Genomic DNA, 21438 nt, shown 5'->3' on the forward strand with positions numbered 1-21438 from the left:
AGATGCATAGAGAAAATTCTCAAGGAGAACAGGCCTCTCACAGAAAAGAACCTTTAAAAAGCAATAAGGAGCTTCGGTAACCCTGTATTGTTGCCCATTTCATAGATGGCGTGTGTGTGATGAAATATGGCTTGGGCAGGCCTTATATTTAGGATGAAATGAGTAAGATGCTGTGTGTGTGTCTGTCTGTGTGCGTGGTTTAGGACGGTATGAGTAACATGATGATTTGTGTTGGAGCCAGAGGATGCATGAGTCGCACTGGAGGACGGTTGCTGCGTCACGATCACAGACTTGCATACAAAGAAACCTCAAAAAAGAAAAACCCTGGAATTGAATTCTTTCCTCATATCTACATTCTTTTGTAATTTTCCTAATTTGATTTGAATTGTTGATTCAAGCACCTTCCACCACATGTCCAGCCCAGATGGGCTCAATATAAAACATCCAAGATGGTCATAAAAACAAAACTCTACTCATTCAACATGCAGTATTACCTTTATATAACTGAAAAACAGAACTCTTTAGCTGACATTAACAGCAGGCCACTAAATCACTATGCAAACATGGTGACCTTGTCTCAACATTCATTTAGTAAGTAGATAGATAGATTTAATAGATATTCAATAAAGTGCACAAAGTAATGCAAAACTACTACAAAAAGACACAAAAAGACTCTAGACACACAAAACTACATTAGAATGACCACAAACTGATGCAAAAACAACCACAAAGAGGCATTTTGTGTCTCCATCAGTCTGGGTGTCTTGTTCCTATAGGGGGGATGGGGGGATGGGGGGGCTTTTTGTGTCCAGGCGTCTCGTTGTCTCATAATCTATCCATGGCTGTAGGTTTTTAGAGTAACCTCTTCATCCAAATAAACATTCCTGTAAAGGAGGAGAAGCACCTTTGTCCTCATTCTACAGTACATTTGTGTTAAAGTTCCAGGAAAGTGTTGCAGATTATTTATGTGCAATTGTGCAAATACACTAGCTGTTGCTGTGACACAGATGTCCGGCAGGTGCAACAGGGGCCAAGTTGTCAGAGCAGCAGCAGTGTCTGTAAATATGAATATTAATGTACAGTAAAGAATCTGCATTATTATGCTAAAACCGCTCTGTCCTTTTGGCTGAGGCAGATTTACAACCACAATGAACTGATCTACAGTTCACTGTAAAATTAGTCCATAAAGTTTTTTTATGTTGTAATTACTGGAAGACGGAGAAAAGAAAGAGCAGATATGAGAAAACTAAATACTGGATTATGCTACAGACTGATTTGAAAAGACATTATCATTTCTTTATGTTCTGGCCTGTTGCACAAAGTCGCCATCCCCTGCTGGCTTCATCTGACACATGGTGTGTGTGTGTGTGTGCATGTTTTGTGTGTGTGTGTTGTGGCAGGGAGAAAGTGAGGGTGAGGGGTCTGACAAAGGAATGTCTGAGTGAAATGAATGGCTAAATCTGCCCATCAATAAGCAGCTTGGGCCTGTGCCATGAGGGCCGCATGCCTCCCTGCAGATGCAGCGCCACTTAAAAAGAAAAAAAAGATACATCTGGATGTCTGAGTGTGAGTGTGTGAATGTGTGTGTGCGTGCATGCCACATGCAACTTGGTGCTCCTTCCAACAAGGATTAAACTCTCAGACATAGACTCATCTAATCACTGGTGGCCCAAATGGAGAGAGAAAATCCAATCCCCTCCTTACAAAGTGGGATCACAAACACACACAGAAGCAAATGTGCACCACGGAGCACGGCTGGATGAAGATCTTCCCCCTCTTTCAGTTCAGCAACCTGTGTTGTTTAAAGGATTGGTTCATACAAATTGCTTTAAGAAACATATTTTCCCACCAGCTCTAAAGACAAGATGGTGAAAGAAGTATTCATTTAATTTACTTGGAACAATGAAAAAAAGAAGATCCACTGCAAGTTACAGTCAAGGTACAGAAGTATTATCAGCAAATGTACTTTAAAGTAAAAAAAGTACACAATAGTGGAACAACGTCACACCACGGAGCACTTATGTCTAATCCACTAATAAATAACCTTTCAATAGAAGGACATTTGCATCCTTTACATGCAACTGATTATCAATCAAATAAACAAGCTAAATAAACAATCGCCTTCCTCAGCGTCGCCAGAATAAACCAGAAAAGAGGACAAAACCTAATTAAAGAGAAATGACCAACGATAAATAAAGAGCTACACGGCGGCAGGTGGAACAAGCATTATAAGACCACATGCATTTAATAACCTGCCACTTTAACAGCTCAATAAAGCATCGCCAAGGCAGACAACACAGAGATGGAAAGACAATGTAAGCAGCTACAGCCTGCTGTGTACAGCACACAACATACACATTGAATCAAAAAGACTGTTGTCAAAAACAGCAGAAACACACCTCACTGAAGGTATAAGTTCGTGGGGGAATGTAGAAGACACCACTGCAGAATCCACCATGAGCATATTAGCTTTTAGCTAGAACAAGCAGGCACCTGGTGGGTGTGTTTGATTTGAGTCACTTATCGTGCTGGCCGGGTGGTGCTTTCAATCAGTGATTGGGAACCAATGGTTTAATCTTCAACAGTGGATTGTATTTTATAACCCTATGACATCTTTTGATCTAAATATGTTAAGTAAGCAACTATTAGATAAATGTGCTGGAGTGAAAAGTACAATATCTTTCTCTGAAATGTAGTGGAGTAGAAGTAAAGTAAAGTACCTCAAAATAGTACGGTAAGAGTACAGCAACTGAGTAAAGGTACCCAATTACTTTCCAACATTGCCTTGCAATGCAGATAGCTGAGATGACTTTTTGGCCTTCACGTCAACACAGTGGAGAGAAACGAAATAACATTTAGAAAGAGGACCATGAGATACAACTGAAAGCTCTGGAAAGCTCTTAAGTGGATCTTGTTAAGCTTAGATTACTGTATTTTGTAATTAATACAACATTTAAAGTGTATTCCCAAAAACAGTGTCTAAATTTCTACCGATAATAATCCAAAGAACACACTGTGGACTGTTTTCATTTCTCCGGCAGAACATAGTTTCAATAGAGAACTCTCAAATACAGATATCTGAAAACTGGGGCAAATAAACCAGCGGAAGTGAGAAAATATAAAGTAAATCATGATAACCTGACATAAAGGTTATGTTGCCTGACAGGAGGAGATAAAAAAAAAAAAAAAAAGATCAAGATAGAAACGGAGATAGAGATGCAACACAAAGGCTTCTGGCTGTTGAATACATCAATATATATATAGCGCAGGTATACAATGCACAGATAGAGATGGTCAAAAAAGCCAAATGTTTACTGTTAGATGCTGTGGAACTACAGCTCATATCTCATTCATGCCAACAGAGCACTGTGGATTGAAGTGAAATTAAGAGAAATAGTGATGGAGGGAGAGGGAGATGGAGCAGATCAGGCTTGGTTTTGATTGAATTCTGCCCAGACAGTATGATACACCTGGGTTCCTCTGTTCATCTGAATCCGGATATTACCCCTGAATATAAAACATCAGAAGTCTGACAAGCTGCCTCCAGTGTTTCTGAGATAAGGTGAAGCTCCTTCAGATGCAGGTTTTTTTTTTTTTGTGGGCTTTCTGAGCTGCCGCACAGTCCCACGTGATCATCTGCAGAGGAACGAGGAATAAAGTCAGAAATGGCAACAAATACCTGGGGGGGCTCACTCAGTCGAAAACATTTTGGTTATGAAAACCATCACGAGTGTTAATGCATGTAATGTTGTCTTACGCACCCGTGGGAAGAATGTGTCCATTATTGACAGCAGGAAAATGAATGTGCAAACACCTATACTTCCCACTGAGGCGTACCCTCCATCACTGCTAAAGTTTCTGCTTATTTGAACCAGATAAGCTCAGAAACCTCTCAGATCTGTCATTGTTGATGAACACCAATTAGTTTACAAACCAACCGGATCATTAAGATGTTGTTTTGACTCCTGCTGCACCGTTGTTGACATCGTGCTCATCCGAATCTCATTCCACGCAAAACAAATAAGCTAATTACAGTTTGCTTCAAATGCTTATCAGATGTATTCTATACAGCGGTAGAATAGACTTTCAGGAATTTAAAGTACCTTAAAGTTTTACTGCACACATTTTATAAAACAGATCATTACGGAGAACTAAAAAAAAAAAAAAAAAGGCAATTTCCTCACAAGCCCTCAAAATCAATACCGTAGCAGCACTGCAACACATATAATCACACTTTATCTTCATAAACATACTGTTGGCATACTTTGGCAATGCACCATGTTCCCTTCTAAGAATATCTGTGCTAAAATCAGAACAGGTGTTCACACACAACTCGTTATTCATGCATTTCAAATTTTTCAACGAGAGAAAATCATTACTTGGTAACTGATTCCTTTTTTTTTATTTTTAATATTCAATTCATTACTGTAAAAAGGTGGAGAAAATATTTGGCCTTTTTCCAAAATTTGCTTTCATATCAACAAACAAATATGAGGATGGAAAGGATTTTGCTTATAGATTCTTGGATTGGCTTTACCTTATGTTATATGTGTCGTAAATCTAATCTCGCAAACTACTGGACCAAGCAGCGTTTGTGTCATGTTTTTTGGTCCCATTTATGAGTGTATATAATAATAATATAGTATGCACCGATACCATTATCATGCATCAGGTCCAATACTGTGCTCGTGTACTTGTACTCTTACTCGTAACACTACTTCCATACAAACACGGCCGACAGTAATATGTCAATGTGGCGTTAACCTCCCGTCACTTGAGCCTAGAAGCCGCACAGCTGCAACGATCACGACGTTACTTTGTAGTGGCTCTGAAACGGACATCCACATAAAAAACTATGTATTTTTTGCAACCCCACAACCCTGATAGATACCAAGAAAATTATCTCCATTTTTACTCCTGCGACATTCAGCATGGCCGGGCGTCAGATCGATAACTTCATAATGATGCCCTGTGAGGATTTTGACAGGACTGGGTAGGATTAGACTTTTCGCAGACCCCTGCTTCAGCTCCCTCTCACTGATTCAGAAGCCACAGAAAAAGACTGCAGCCATAATCCTGATTCAGGTTCCGGCCACAGTTTTCTCAGATAAAATCTCAACCTATACACACCTGCTGCAATCCTGTTGTCATTACCACCCAGTTACATCACCAGCTCTGTGTGCAAAACCTGAAAGGCTGAGAGGCTCCTGCCATTCGGTCATGCAAAATGAATGAACGTAAACTTTTCTTTAATGAGGTGAGCTGGGCGTTTGTTTCTGTGTGTACTGCATATGGGATTATGTGTGTGTATATATGCTGTGAGGGAGGATGTGGATTATAGCTCTGCTACCTCTGTCTAATGAGCAGGAACCTTAATCCACACCTACCAGCTACTAATGCCTAACCTGACTCACTTCACACTCACTTACAAAGTAGCACTGAGAATCAGTGTGTCAATGGCAGCATGACATATGTGCATGAAGAGTGCCATCACCTTATGTTTAGGTCAAACTAAAATTAAAAGGTCCTTGGTGTTTTTTCTTCATTTGTGTACGTGGTTAAACATGCTAGCTAGACACTCCTTCCATTATATAATGTGTAACAAACATACAAACACTGAACAGCACAATGGTTCGTCCCAAAACGTTGTAAAGGGGCAGACGGTTGACGTCACAATCAACAGAAAACACTATTAACTAAAACATCTTTTATCAACATCTGTAAACTAGGTGTAATATGCTCCAGAGGTATTTGTTACCACGAATATGTCCAAAGACAGTTGTATCCTCTTGGGAAAAAAGTACAGTAAAAATTGTGTAAAAATATACACAATAGCTACAGTTATCACTATAGTTCACAAAAAGTGAGGAGACTTTTGAACTCAGTTCAACTTTAAGGGGTAACAAGCAAATGCATTCCTGCAAAGAACACACACACACACACACACACACACACACACACACACACAAATACACGCCAACGTGCACAAACTGACATCCACACCCTTGCTCACACACACAGGGGAGCTACACGATCTGTCAGCCCACGTGAGAACCCTTATACAAGTTATCATATTGTTCAGCCGAAGCAACCCCGCTCACAGACAGACCATTTTATTTGTCCTGATAATTTCGGCTTACTGCAGCTGACAAGTGTGATGTCCTTTTATACACCAGCTGAGGGGGAAGAAAGTGCTGACATGGACACTTGTCCCATGAATTCCGTGCCAGTGGCGAGAATCTGCTGATGCCGCCAACTGTCTCAGGAAGAAATCTCAACAAAGAAGCGAAATTAAACGACGACAACTTCTTCTGTGCCTCCTGGAGTTACGCTCCGGCTTTAATATTTCATACCTGCCTCGTGCAGATCTTTTCATTGACAACTGTGACCTTAATAGAACTGGGTTCATGGAATCAAGGAAAAAGACAACATGACAAAGTGTCCTCATTTTTGTGGGGAGCTCTTTAATTATCCTGAAGTAATAGAGAGCAAATTGCATTATTCAAATATTCATTCAGGCTGAGAAAAATGAATGTGTCACAAATTCTGGATGCCTCAATTAACATAGTTTATTGTTATACACGGCAATGTTTACTAATTATATAGAACCATTTTTCTTCTTCTTTGGTTATCGAGGAAGTTTGCCAAAAACATGGTCTATTGACAACAAATGATATTATGAGCAAGAAATCCTTACTTCCCAACCGTTGAGAAAAGTAATTCTGTATCTAATAAACAAAAGCACTCTCAAGAAATATCATCCCTTCTTTTGCCTGGCTAAAAACAAAGTCTTTCTGAGAAGCTACAGCCTTAAGATGGAAAAATGCTTCTGCTTTTTATAATTTCACAAACACACACATGTATTTTATTACAGGAGTGTTTGATGTTAAAACATATCGGAAGATCGGGAAGGAAAAAAAAGCCTGATCCAGAGCTGGGTGAAGTGAAACAACGAAGTCAAAGAAATGTAGGTCACTAATACTGAAGAAATATGGGTCACTATGTTGCCTGGAGTCTTGGATTTGATTCCTGAGGTTTGAACTTAAGGAAAAATCCATCATAAAATGAATTTCACAAATATTGGGGCTTGATCAGACATTGCCATTTCAAAACATGACTTGCAGTTTTCTTGCCAAAAGTAGAAATAAAAACAAGATATAATAAAAAAAAACACTTTTCAAAGATTGATTTCTGAAACCTAGTGGATGGTTTTCCAAATTCCCTTTGTGGGATGTCAGAAAAGCACCGTTTGTTTGTTGTGGTTCCCCCTCTGCATGCTTTTCATTTATTTTACATGATTGCATGGCAGCCTTGGTGGAGAGATGAAGTGTGGCACCTTGTGTAGCTATGTGGGTGCATCAGAGATACCCTGTTTATGTAGAATGTTTCCATTATAATGTGATGGAATAATGTTATGAATTCAGGGTTTTACAACCAAAGACTTGTCCAAAAAACCAAGCACGGCGGCTTGCATACATAGATGTGACCAGATGCAGTAAAACATCCTGCAATGTTTGGCATACTGCATTTGAGATGGGACGTATTGGGGCATACTAAATCAGTTTTCTGGCATACTAGATAGTATTGTAGTATAAGTAATGGAACGCACAATCTACTTCACTAAATATCACTCATGTCAGAAGACAAAGTTGGACCTTTTAAGCAGAAGTGGAAAGAGTAGTCTACTCAAGTAAAAGCACTGCTACTTGGCCAGTTAAAATGACCTATGCATTACATTTTAAAAGGGGGGGTTACGCTGATATGATACTAATGTTAAATGAAAGAACATATTTAGGCTTCAAAATAGATTTCATTAAATGGCAACTTATCCACAAGTGGAATAAAATCAGCAACAATTAACCCCTCTGTTCAAACCAACAGAGAGGCCGTGTAGTCTGTAAAATTTAGTTCGTAGATGTTCTGGTCTGAAGAGTTCAGCAGTGTTGTGTACACACCTGTCTGAACACGTGCATTCTCAAAGCATTGATATAACCAGTCCATTCGGCGCCTATGTCCCAGTATAACCAGTCCACTCGCCCTCTCTGGTTCAACCGCGCTCCTCAAATTCAGAAGGTTTTGAACATCTGGCATTGACAGTCTTCAAAAACAGCAGAAAGTCCTCACACATCTTACTGACGGTAGAAGTTCCCCAGTGGAGGACACAAGAGCATGTTAGCTCGCCCTTAACGTCCAGGTCACGAACATTGTGGGTGTGTCACGAGCGGTGTTTTAATAAGTAATTATTTAAGATGGAATGAACTTTTAAATTTTTTATTTTACTACGCCAAGATACGATAACGCTAATTGTAACCACACCTCATCATAGCAGCACCCTATATGTGGTCCTTAATTTGTCTGTGCTTGAAGTGCGATCCTCAGCCCCCGTGAACGCAAACATTTATAAGCCTATAAAAGTACAGGCCTACACAAAAAAACATGTTACAGGTACAAGAAAAAACGTGATTTATTACTTATATCCCTGCTTTAAAGGCTAGCACATAACACAACAGGCTAATGTGACTCCTCTGATGATTGTGCTGTAGTTTCACTTGTAAAGGTTGCATGTGAGAGACATCACAGAGGGTTGCAAATAGCATAGCTTGGATCCTGAGGGACTTCCAGGTCCAGTGATATTAATGAGTAGTGGCCACACAACCGGTCAGCGCAGTAATGGACAAGGAAGAAAAAACAGCACTGGAAATACATGTAGTGGTCCCAAGTGGTAGCAGCATCAAGAAGAAGGAATATGAGAAGCTGAACCAATGTGGAAGGAACAAAGTGGTCCCATTGATGAGATACTTCAAATAGTGGGATAATGTCAAGGAAAAGCACAGATCTAGAAACAGAAAAGACACAGCGCAGAACCCTTAAACTATAAGCAGAAAACCAAGTATTAAAAAGACTAGCATTTCTAATATAAATGTTATTTTTTAAACATTTGTATGCAGAGCGGCTGAGCTCTGCTTCACTAGATGTTCATTAAGCGAACAGCAGGACGCAGGTCAACATTTTCAAGTATGGTCCAAAGTCAAGCACATCCATTAGCAACCTGGGCTTCAGTTGCCGAAAGCATTTTAGTCAAAAATGTAACTCTGTGCAATCAGTCAGAGGAGATGTAGATGCTTTTGGTAAAATTCAGCCCTTTAAAAGATGTAAATTCCCAAAATGTTTCTCTGTGATTCAGGTGTGATTGTTAGCTAGTATGCATGTTTGTCTCTCTCCTGCACTCTAAACTCTCCCTGTATTAGTCAAGATGCTGTAAAAGGGGGCTGACAGCAAAATGAATTAAATGGGGTTTGCTGACGGAATACATATCAAATCTGTGGGCATGCAATTGTGGGCTGCGGCATTTGCAAGGCTTATGACTTCTGCTGAGGCTGTGGATCCATCACGCCTTGCCTGCAATGCTCTCCTCTGCTCTTATTCAGATGTGGAGGCAAAGAGAAGGAGGAAAGCAAGAGGAGAAAAGGAAAGAGCTCTTGATCACCCGCTTTGTCTGAAGTGAGTCACCTTGCAAATATATGAATAGCAAATGCAGGAAAAGTAATCTGGAGGCACACACTGGTACATCCTCCTATTTGCATACCTGCCATCCCCTGTAGTTAGCTCCTGCATTTCAGGACTTGGCACCTCAAATACGCAATGGCATGCATACATTTTCTTCCTTTTTTTTCAAATAACTGTGTCTCTTTTTCTATGTCGCCTTCCTTTGTCTCCTTTTTCAATCCTGTCCATCTCCTCCCCTCCTTTATTTGCTTTCATCCACCCCTCCACCCCGCCACCTCGCTCATCCTTTTCCCTCTGTCTCCCTCAGACATCAGGGTGTATTTTACCCCCCCCCCGGCAGGATGCATGACAGGGGAGCAGGTGGAACAGAGAGCAAATGACAAATCTCTCCCTCTCTCTCCATCTCACCCACTGTCCTGCCAGAGGCCCTCCTCAGCCTTCCCTCCTGCCTCCTTCCAGCACCTTCCCATCCTATCTGACCACATTGATATTCAAATCTGCCCAAGCTGCAGTTCACCTTCTCTCCCTGTGAAGGTCTCGCAAAACAACCAAGGGAGAAAGAAGGTGGGCTCGTGTCCCCACCCTGATTCTTAATCCACAGCTAGACATATAAAAGTGACAGAGCATTTGATGTAGCTGGTGCTCTGCAGCACGCACATGCGGCACACTAAATGGCCTAAGATCTGTGATGGAATATCATGTAGTGCTTTTTTAAAAAGATTGCGAGACTGCGTAAGTAAGAAAAAGGCCCACCCTGGGGGCGAATAAACTCGTACTTTCTTTCCCAAACTTGTCTTTACATTACGTGTTTATGTGTCTGTCCACATGTAGTTGGATTTTCAAGACACAAACCAGAGATGGCAGAAGAAAGAGAGAAAAGACTGTTTGTTTGTCTGCTGTCGTTGCTGTCATTGACATGGTCCCACATGACATGCAAGTGGGGCCAACGTCTCACATCTGGCCATGAGCTATCATTATCTTTGCCTTCTCCTCTCTGATGAATCTGCCCCAGCTCCTTGCTGAGGAGCTGGGCTTTATTTAATGGGCCCTTTCAGCCGTGGTTTGCTAGGCGGAAGCCTCTTACAAACCCATTTAAAGAAGGGTCTATGGATTTCATGGCTCCCCAGGCGCTCTCTCCTTCTTTCAATAAGGTGAAGTCCAAGGCTTTATCCATCCGTCAATGGGCCAGGGGAACAGTGGATGCAGCAGTTTTTAATCCTAGAGATGCCACTGTCCACTGTATGCTTGGCTGTTCCCTGATAGGAGGGCCTCCTTGCACAGCTCTCACCTGGGGACTTTTTAGTTCCTGTGGCAGAGCAAATTTATTGTTACATAGATGGGGATAAAGACTGGGCAACCTTGGACACCGCCTGCAGACAGAAACGTGGATAAAAGGATGGAAGGAGAGACATAGAGTTCAGTAGAAACTATGAAATACAAATTCAAAGAAGCTTAACATAAAACCTTTTATTCATGAGAAGCAGCTCAAAGTGCTCGACATAAAACTAGATTTAACAAAACCAAGAGTCTGTAGGGCTGTACGTTGAGCTAAATGCTAACACGCTCACTATGACAATGCTAGCGTGTTGATGCTAAGCAGGAATAATGTTTACCATGTTAACTATCTTAACTTTGCTTGTTAGCATGCATAGCTAATAAGAACGAAATACAAAGTGTAGCTGCGGCTGATGGGAGATGATAGGTCAGGGGATCACCAGAGTTATTACAATTAATCCTGAGGGGAACATGAATGTCTCTGCCGAATTTTATGGCAATCCATCCAAAAACATTTGTATTTTAGTCTGCTAAAAATGTGAAGAAAAATATAAATAAATGGTTGCACACAAACTAAACAACCTCAGAATCTCTATTCTATAACAAAAGTAAAGAAATATCACAATATCAAATAATAAACTGCAGTTTGAGAAATCTTGTATCTTGACATCAACTCTTCTTTCTGGTACACCAAACACAAAAGGCTCAGATCATTATCATGTACGATACACTATTGTGTGAGGGTTCACAACAATAAACATAGAAAAGAGTGTGATTTGTCACCTATTCATTTGACTATCTTCCTCTACCTCAGCCACTGGCATACACATGAATGGCTTAGTGGGTAAGGAGTGATCGATGTACCATTCAGTAAGTTTGAAGAAAATAAAATGAGGTCAACGTTTGCTCTTTGATAAAACAGGGGTTTGAAACATCCACACCACCATCAGAAATAAAAGTATTTTCTATTCTCAGTCTCTTGAGTGCGCCCCAGAGAATTGCAGGGCAGTGGTTAATGGCATTATCAGAGGCAATCACTTCACTGAGGTCAAGGAATGAGGACTTGAAAGCAATAAAATTCCCCACAATGAGAAATTATCCGCCAGCACACACACAGAAACACACACAATGGTATTTCTATTGTGCAAAAACCTATGGCAAAGCACTTTACTCTGAATGAAACCTGCAGAGAACAGTGTCTTTACATGTTGCATTACATTACAGTCTTTTAGCAGACGCTTTTATCCAAAGCGACTTACAATTCAGATTCTATATCACATTTCTACACCGTAGGCACAGCTACGGGAGCAATTTTTGGGGTTAAGTGTCTTGCTCGAGGACACATCGACATGCGACTAGCAGAGCCGGGGATTGAACCGCCGATCCTCTGATTGAAGGATGCCCCTGCTCTCCACTTAGCCACAGTCGCCCACATACTGTATATCTTCAACTACACAAATCTGAATACAGATCCAACAAAAGACTATAACTGCTATCACTTTGGTCCAGATTGAAATATCTCAACGACCACTATGCCGTGAAATGTTCATCCTCTGGGAACCATGAATGTCTTTTATGAATCTTAATGAGTTTGGTGATCCCTTGACTTTTTTCATCTAGCAGCACCCACAGGCCAAAGTTTTACTCATCCAATGAAATATCTCAACATCTAAAAGCTGGATTGGCACACAATTTTGTTGAGATATTTATTGATGGTTCCCAGATAACGTATCCTAGCAAATCATGAGGTCACCATGAGGGTGACATTTGTGGTATGGAATTTATATTTCATGCTAATTAGACAATGTTAGCACACTAATATTATGAACATGTTAAACATTATACCTGATATTAGCAAAACATCAGTTTGGGCATGTTGCTATGATGGCGTTAGCATTTAGCTCTTATTTAGTCTAGCCTCACAGGGCTGCTAGCATGGCTGTAGTCTTTTAGTCACGAATGTTAGCGTATTCCAGCACAATGTGGAAGAGTATGCAGAACCAGTACTGAGATATCCCATTATACCATTATCTATAATAACTGTCTTTTATTTGATCCGAAATTTGAAATATCAGGTGTTGACTTGTTGATGATCTGAGAAAAACAAAAAACATCCAGACGTACCCATTTGTCTGCATACACTCCAAGTGTGCATATTACTCCTACACACCATCAGTACCATCAGCAACAGAGAAGCAGTCACAGCCAGACAGCCATGAGGGAGACGAGACATAAGCAGGAGTGGCAGTGCAATCCCTCAGCCCTTTAGAGAGGTGATACACCCAGCAACACCATCTATAGATTAGAAAAGGACAGCTAAATGAGCTGTGAACTGCATTTGCAAATCACTGAACAGCAGCCTGAAGCTAAGTTGGTTAATATCATAATAATAATAACAAAATGTATTTGTTTAGCACCTTTCACACAAGAAATGCAGCTCAAAGTGCTTAACAATAAAGAAAAATAGACATTTAATGAATATATAAACAGGGATAGAATGCCATAACTAATTTTAAATAAGATACAAAATGAAACACACTTACTGCATATACAAACTGCATTAAAGATTCAAATGGTAAAAATACTTTTATCTACCTTAATGTGTATGTCAACAAATTGCATTTGTTAGATGCCGATTGGAGTAAGTGAAAATGCATATTTGTCAATTGTTTATTTGTTGAAGGTCCGTGAAAAGAATTGTAATGTCATAAAGTGTTATAGTTGTCGTCTGATAAAACCATATATAGCAATTTGCTCTTAATAACTAAAGATGCTCTATAAATATGATGATTAGGAACATTTTGAGTCTTCATAATTTAAGTGAAATGGCAGCATTTTTAAATCTTGGAAGTAAAAACAAAATGCTCACTCTCAGTCCCTTGTTTTGTCTGCCATCACAAATTGTTGTGTTCCATTGATGCATAAAGTGCTCTCATTCAAAAGAGCATTTCAAGTTTAGACTGCTGAAAATTGCATTCAGATTACACAGCAGGTATAGGTATTGTTCACTGTGCTATTTTGATATGTACTGTAAGTGCACCGTAATGATTGTACTGCCTGTTCTCTTTTGATTTGGAGGAAAATTTCACTTCAAGCGACATAAAATACAAAAATCCACCCAAACACAGGCTCAGAACCACCTGAAAGACTGAATAGGGTTTTCTTGTTTGACACTTTCCATATTACTTTTTGTCGAGATTTTAGAGATTGTCATTCTTTTCATCGTCCATATTTGCATATTCCTATTCAGAGTCGTGGGGAGCTGGACCCAGCATGCATTGAGGAGACGACAGGGAAACACTTGCCTACAGGGGAAACTAAAAACAAACACGTAGGCCCACAAACCTTTGTGCAACTTAGGACCTCAAAGTCAACAGTATTTGCATCTTTAAACTGCTGAAAGTCAGTTGAACGCACAAAGGAATGCCATGTGAGCACATGGACAACATGCAAGTTTCACATACAATGGGCCAGATCCAAGAGTGTTTTACAGTGCAGACCTGAGCAAGCCAAGACAACGTAGACATTTATGAAGCATTTCGGACGAGTTAAAGGGCTTATCTAAATGAAATAGTAATTGAAGCATTAATAATTCATGACCATTTCTCCATTTAGGCACATGCCATGACAATTTGCTGGATGTAACATCTCTGTCTGAAAGTGCTCGCAGGAAGAAGCTGTTTTCATTTCCATTTTTATGTACATTGTTATACTTCTGTTTTGTAATTCAAGTGATCTCTCACACAGCCGCTGCGGTGTAATTTAATGGAGAAAATGCAATTCTGGACGAGATGGTGTAGATACTGATGAAAGAAACAATAATATGTATTGCCATTTCTTTCATCATAATCTCTTTAAAAAAAAAATCCATTTCAATTAAGAAGACATGTCTGTCTTACTACTGGAGGAATCCCTTCATGCTGCTGTCTGTCTTACCTGATAATACAAAAACAACATTAGAATTGAACTGGCCTACACAATTCATTTTTATGTGTGTATGTAGGCTTGTCTGTGTTTTATGGGGGAGAAACAGATAACGTGCAGCACCATCAGACTTGTAGTTGAAGATAGATGTCCATGAAAACTCACACTATCAGGGCAACAATCATTATATCTCCTCTGTCCCCTCTCCACTGGCACACAGTGGACCTTTCGTAATGTCCGCTGACCCACACAGGACTCTGCTGTGTCTAAATTCCAGTCTTGGGAACTTTTCAAGGAGGTGCGTTTGTGTTCCAGGAGAATATGAGAGGATCCAATTCGCCTCACGATTGCGACTAGTTTGTAGTTTATATTTGCAAAAACCTAGATAAATAATTAACTGAAGATGCTTGTTTTCAATTAGGGATAACACTTTCACCGTGGAATGGTGCTACATGGATATCAATGCATCCAAAAAGTCACCGGCCACCTTCTAAATCTGTATCGCACCCCCACTCCCCCCTGCTCTCCCACCGCTAAGACCATCTGAATCCCTGACGACTGGTCTGTTTTTAGCCAAGCTGGATGGTGGCCTGGCACGGTGTGCGGGGGAGGCCGGACCAGTGGGGATGTCCTGGTGCAGTCTGTCCTCTGCTGTACGCTGGACTCCTGGCCATCCCATTTTAATCAGATTTGCCGCAGCAACCATATGTCCGAGCAGCATGATAAACCCCGGCAGCTACCTGGCACCCACAGGACGCACTGTCAACACAGTGTGTGTGCGTGTGTGTGTGTCTGCATGGGTGTGTGTATTGTCGTTCCTCCGGAGACATTCCTTCAAAGTTCTGTTGAGACATCGAAAATGTAACGGGCATAAATACTACAGGTTTTTTTTGGGGGGGGGGGGGGGTAATTTTCTTGAACATGTTCTGAGTATAAAAAGCCTGAATGAAGAAAAGGTCATGAGAGGTAACCCTGAAGGAGGAGGAAGTCATTTCTGGGCCATGTGATCATTTGCCACAGTGTTTTGGAAATACATGGGGCTATGTACGTCACTGCAACAGGAGAACTGGCACTATGGACCTGCATTTTTAAAAAAAAGGCTCATTCCTGTTTCCATCTGTCACCTTATGCTTAACAGCACATTCAATATTTTATATTCTCAGATCCCAAGGTGTCACATATTTTAGACACTGTTTGTATCACATTGTTTAACAGCATTGTTGAGAATCTAGCCCTTGTGTTAGCACTGGTGACCAGGATAGGATACAAAGTGATACGAAGACTGACTGAATATCGTTTCTTATCTGAAGCTTCTATTCAATTCCACAAAAAATGTATTCCACAATCCATAATTCATAACCGAATCTCGCAAGAGGCAACACCAACACTTGTCAAACATGATTAACTACGTCTGTATCTTACACAAGTTTAATTCCTCTCTGTGGCTCCGCCTGTAAATCAGCGTACAATCACTAGTGAGCCCGCTCACAAGATTTGTGACTGAGGTTTTTCAGGTGGCACAGGCAAGATTATTGTGTAAAAAAAAAAGGTTTCTGGGATTCAAACAAGTTTCCTTCCTTTGATTGAAAAAGAAAACTGTCCTGAAGAGTTCACATGCTTTTCTTATAATGAGGGCAGATGTTGTTATTGCCATCAACTGTCTGCAAAAAAACAAAAGAAAAACACGATGCATCTCCCTCACACAGCAGTGTACATCATACACATCACAGTAATCACTATGGACAGGTATCAAGAAATAAACATACTGGCATTTAGATCAATATAATGTTATGTATGTTTTATTATCTATTCCAATGATTCTGTAAGAAAAATAAATACATCATAGACCCAATGTAACTTTCAATGCAATTATGCTTTATTATGAACTTAAAAAGTTCCTTTAGCTGCAAGAATTACATCAACTAAGGTCTGTTATGGATAAAAGTGAGCTTAACACCATGCAATGCATTCAAATCTTGAGTCTTAAGAAATGCAGGAAGATAAGTTATAGTGACAAACTAACTGATAAAGCTGCCATTATATCAAAAATGTCAGACAGTGTGACAAGAAACCTCACATTGTAAATAATAAAAACACATCCAAGTGCATCATTTATGGTAATAAGCAGAACTAACACATGTTACATTCTTTTCAACAAAAGCCATCAAGTCACATCAACGTTCTCAGATGACATTATAGCTGCTCAATCATGCAAGGTAGACTCTTCTCCTCACTGCCCACCCTCCCATGTGTGCCCCTTCCGGGCCGCTCAACCCCCTCCCACCCACCCACCCACCCATCCTCACACTGACATACATCTGAAGCAGGACCCTGCACCTTTTGTCTTGGGCTCCCTCTTTGTTAGCAGCTGGTGGACAGAGCAGCAGCCTGCAGCAGTAGCAGCAGCAGCATCAAGTCTACTTTACAGTAACAGTGTAATGACAACACACTGCAACAAATCAGCCATTTTTATTTTTATTTTCTGAATGAGGGACAGAATAAATGAACACACATATCAAATGTATTGTTTTGATTTTATTTGAATAAAGACGATAAACCTTCGGGGGAGTGTGACAATGATAATTGGATGGAGGCAGTGTTGAATGGGAGTTCATATTTATTTATTTCATTATGAATGTAGTTTGATAATATACATTTTATAAAATTGGGATGTGTATCAACACTGTAATATCAAATATATCTATCTGTCTGTCTGTCTGTCTCTATCTATCTATCTATCTATCTATCTATCTATCTGTCTGTCTGTCTGTCTGTCTGGTCGAAGTGTGAAGCAGCATCACCACCACCAAAGTGAACTGCAGATAACCCCATGACGTGGCAGACACAGTATGGAAAGCCTATATAAAAATGGTCAGAGCCCGCATGTATCTGGTGGTGGTCTGAGCCGCTGATAAGGCTTTGCGCGCTATCTGACTTCAGTCTAGATGAAGGATGAGCTTCTCAGACATAGACGTTGTCCATCCTGCTGATGCTCCCTCGTCTCATCGTAAACTCTTGTGCACCCTCTGGTGCTTGCTAGTCTCCCAAACTTCTTTGTGTAGCCTGCTTTGCAGATTGTCTTCCTTGTCTGTGTGGTTGCTCATTATTCAGAGACAGACGGATCTCAGGTCATCTGCAGCTGCAGCAAAGGAGAAGCAGGAAAGATGGCGATCATCCATTAGACCGACCGGGCGCACGCATGAAATACGAGGACAACTTTTGGGAGGATCGCTTGAGGAGAAGATTGTACCAGTGAGTTTTTTCCCCTCTTGCACTATATTTCCAGTTTCGCCAAGATTTCGGCTGGGCTTTCAGGTTCTGCGAGAACGTCGGTATGGTAGATCATGGGATATAATTTGGAGAGCGCCTCGTGAATGACCTGGAAAGAGCTGATCTCCCCCCCCCCCCCCTTCCTCCTCCACCACCACCACCACCACCACCTTTTCTCCTTTTAGTCCAGGTCCAGCCGACTTGGGTGAGGAAGCCGGGGCGAGATTTTAGTCGGGTGGGCGCTCCGGCTGGCACCCATGTAGCCAAAGTCAAGTGGGTCTTCTCGCTTCCCAGTTAAATATCCTAGCCAACCTACACCGCTTCCTCGCCATGTCGCCTTTCGGTTTGTTGTCAAAGTGACACAAGGAAATGGACGCGGCGGTGTAAAGAGAGGGTCGCCTGCGTGTTTCAGCAGCGCCGGAGCGGAGTGTTTTGTTATTCTGACATGTCTGGTCAGGGGAATTATTGGCCCCGGCTGTGCGTCCCCCTCTCCGGCCGTGCGTGTTGTTGCGCGTTAGCTTCACGGAGAAGCCATTGCACGGATTGCTCTCCTCTCCCCAACCAGCCTCCATTAGCGACACAGAGGAGCTGGCATAGCCGCTGGTCCAGTCACACACACGCACGCACACACACACACACACACTCTCACACACACTATGAAAGCCATGTCCAGTGTGAGGAAGCTATATGTGCTCTCCCCCCCCCCCCCCCCTCCCCTGCTCCTCTCAATTTAGAAAAAAAGAAAAGAGAAACCTTATCTGGTGGCGATTTTGAGTCGGGTCTCCACAGGGTTGGAGCTTGATGGTGGTTGAAATGGTGGCTTTATATATTTTGATTCTGATGTTTTGTTTTTGCTCTCATTGCTACACTGTTACCCGCTTGTCCCCTGCACTGTTTGGATGCCTATTTGCTGTCACTGGTCTCAAGTCAGGTATGTCATGCTAGTGGGGCTTCAACCATAAAATGGAGGAAAGCAGATGAGTCTCCAAGGAGAGCCCTGGAGTCAGACAGGCAGGATCCCTCACGCCAGAACAAAGGTTGTGTTCATAAATGACATGGCCACAGCCTCTCCTCCTCCTCCTCCTCCTCCTCCTTCTTCTCCTTCCTCTTCTTCTGCTTCTTTTTCTGCTTTTTTCTGCTCGGAAGTTGAGTCTGCTACAGAAAGCAGAAGAACTCTGATAAGTGAGGTTAGATCCTTTAGTGGAGCTCTCAAGGTTAACTTCAGGAACTTGCTGCTTTTTCTAAATTTTTGCATGATTTAACACAATGTGAACTGTAAATATGTGGGATTTCTTTTGGGTTTGTTGCTGTTGTAGGATCTGCAGATGGCACTTTTGGACTACGTGTGTGTGATTGTGATGGATGAGGGACACGTGGATGGGATGGGAATTTAAATGCTGAATAATGCAGTGTTTTGGCCATGCAGGTAGTTAATGTTCAACAAAGTAGTCTCGACCCTCTCTCTCTGTCTTCTCTGTGTGTGAGAGAGTGAAGTAATCGCTGCAGATAGTTTCTTAAAGGAAGTTCTCAAGATGATTCTCGTTTCTGTTTTTTGGATGAGTTTTTGGGGTAATTAGAGTTCAGCGGCTGTTATCTACACAAGTTAAGTGTTTATAGTCTTACTCATGATTTGTAGACTAATTATTCACACAGGAGCTGGAGGACTCTGCTGTTTGTTGGGATGTTATTGTGAGCTTGTACCTATTTGTTTGCTTGCTTGCTTCAGGTATATTGAGATACTTTAAAAGCTATTTGCGGACAAATACATTTTGATATTTCAATACGGTAACATGCCCTATGTTTTTAACGCAGCCTATGTCCACTGTACAGCCTGAGGTGACTTTTCACACATTATGTCCTAAAGGTGTCTGTTGACCAGCCTGTCAGGAGAGTGAAGGAGGTGTGTTTGCAAGATGTAGTGTGTTCCTGTGGCAGTTACTGTGTGTGTGTGCGCGTGTGTGTGGTTGTGCTACGCTCTGCAGTTCCCCCGGTCACTGTGTGAAATCTTGCTGACAAGGAGACTGTGAGCTTGACACAGTGTGCTGCGACAATGCTGGGGCTGAGAAGAGCAATCAAAATGGTGGCGATGCTCCTTCTCCCTGGCGTGGCAGGGCAAACAGGTTCTCAAGGAGGAGCCGATAGAGGACGGGCGGGCAGGACCTGCTGCGGTCGACACTTTTGTCACACAGACGGGTGCAATGGATACAGTCTGGTGGACGGTGGATGTTTCTGTAAATGAGCCGAGTGATTAAACTCTGGATGCGGTCGTGATGTTTCTTTCCACACAGATTGTCTCGGGGATACTGACACGGTACGCTGTCCTCTGTGCATTTAGAGTTCCCGTAGTAACTTTCACAAGCCTTCAACACATTCTTGACCCTTTCTCAATTGCAAAGCTGATATTGGTGGCTGCTGCTGCTGCTGCTAAGCTAATCTGTGTGCTCAGGTTTTCAGTTCAACTCACCAGCTAAGGTCGTGTGGGTCATGCAGGGCTGTTTGCTTTTGCTGTAGCAGAGAAGGCATTTCTAGTTGTATAGTGTAGTGTTGTACAGTAAGCCAAGGCTGGATTACTAACAGGGCATAGTAGGGAACTACACAGGGGCCCCAGACACTCAGAGGCCCCCTGAAGTCCCCAGGTTCTCTTTGTGGCAATTACTTTGTTGTAATTAGATCAATTACACATTTTTCTGGTAATACACACCACTAAAGTATTAAAAAAGACTAAAAGCATAGAGCCCTAAGGTGGCTCCTGCATTTATGATCAGATCTTGAACCCCCGTCCTATAGATGGCCTGTCTCTGAAGTGTACAGCCTAAATGATTAGTCGATTATTCCATTAAGGATTTGCTGCTTCTCTCTGTTTTACATTATTTTAAAATATTATAATTGTGAACCATTGCTTTGTCATAATGTTATGTTGGTAAATGAATATGTTTGGATTTTTTGACCTGTTTTTCAGGCGAAACAAGACATTTGAAAATGTGACCTTGGGATGTGGAAAATTGGCAAAAGGATTATCCAAGAAAATAATCATAAGTTGCAGTCCTACTAAATTGGAAATGAATATCTCAAGTATTTCAGTTGATAAACAAGGGAGTGTTTGATCAGTTTAATCTAACTGGCATAAAGCCAACATAGGGCTTGGTTTTCCAGAGTAGAAATACTTGGTTGATTTCTTGAACTTTAGGCAAAATGCATCACCTCTTCCATCATCTTTATATTTCTAAAGCTGCTGTAATTAAACATACTCTATTCATAATATATTTACAGAGCATCGGGTTATTAAATTGACCGTTTCAATTGCAGTTTCATGGTCCAAATTGGTGACTGACTGAATATTTGTATCATATCTGAAGTACTGCAAAGGCAAATCCAAATCAAAGTGGTTTACTTTTACCTCCACATAACATATTTCAGTGACATTTTTTACTGCAGTTCAGCTTCAAGGTGACAAGGCAGAAC

General features: G+C 41.3%; 1 protein-coding gene across 1 annotated transcript in view; it reads left to right on the plus strand.

The window, feature by feature from the left end:
- The first annotated feature begins 17715 nt into the window (after nt 1-17715).
- The window catches only part of znf462 (zinc finger protein 462), a 45524-nt gene continuing 41801 nt past the window's right edge, over nt 17716-21438 (plus strand). Inside the window, exon 1 of the mRNA XM_076087164.1 lies at nt 17716-17958. The gene's annotated coding sequence lies outside the window, so the exon portion shown is untranslated. The remainder of the gene's footprint in view (nt 17959-21438) is intronic.

Source organism: Anarhichas minor, unplaced genomic scaffold (genome assembly GCF_050575085.1).
Source record: "Anarhichas minor isolate MPS153535 unplaced genomic scaffold, ASM5057508v1 ptg000002l, whole genome shotgun sequence".
In the NCBI taxonomy this organism is placed as follows: domain Eukaryota; kingdom Metazoa; phylum Chordata; class Actinopteri; order Perciformes; family Anarhichadidae; genus Anarhichas; species Anarhichas minor.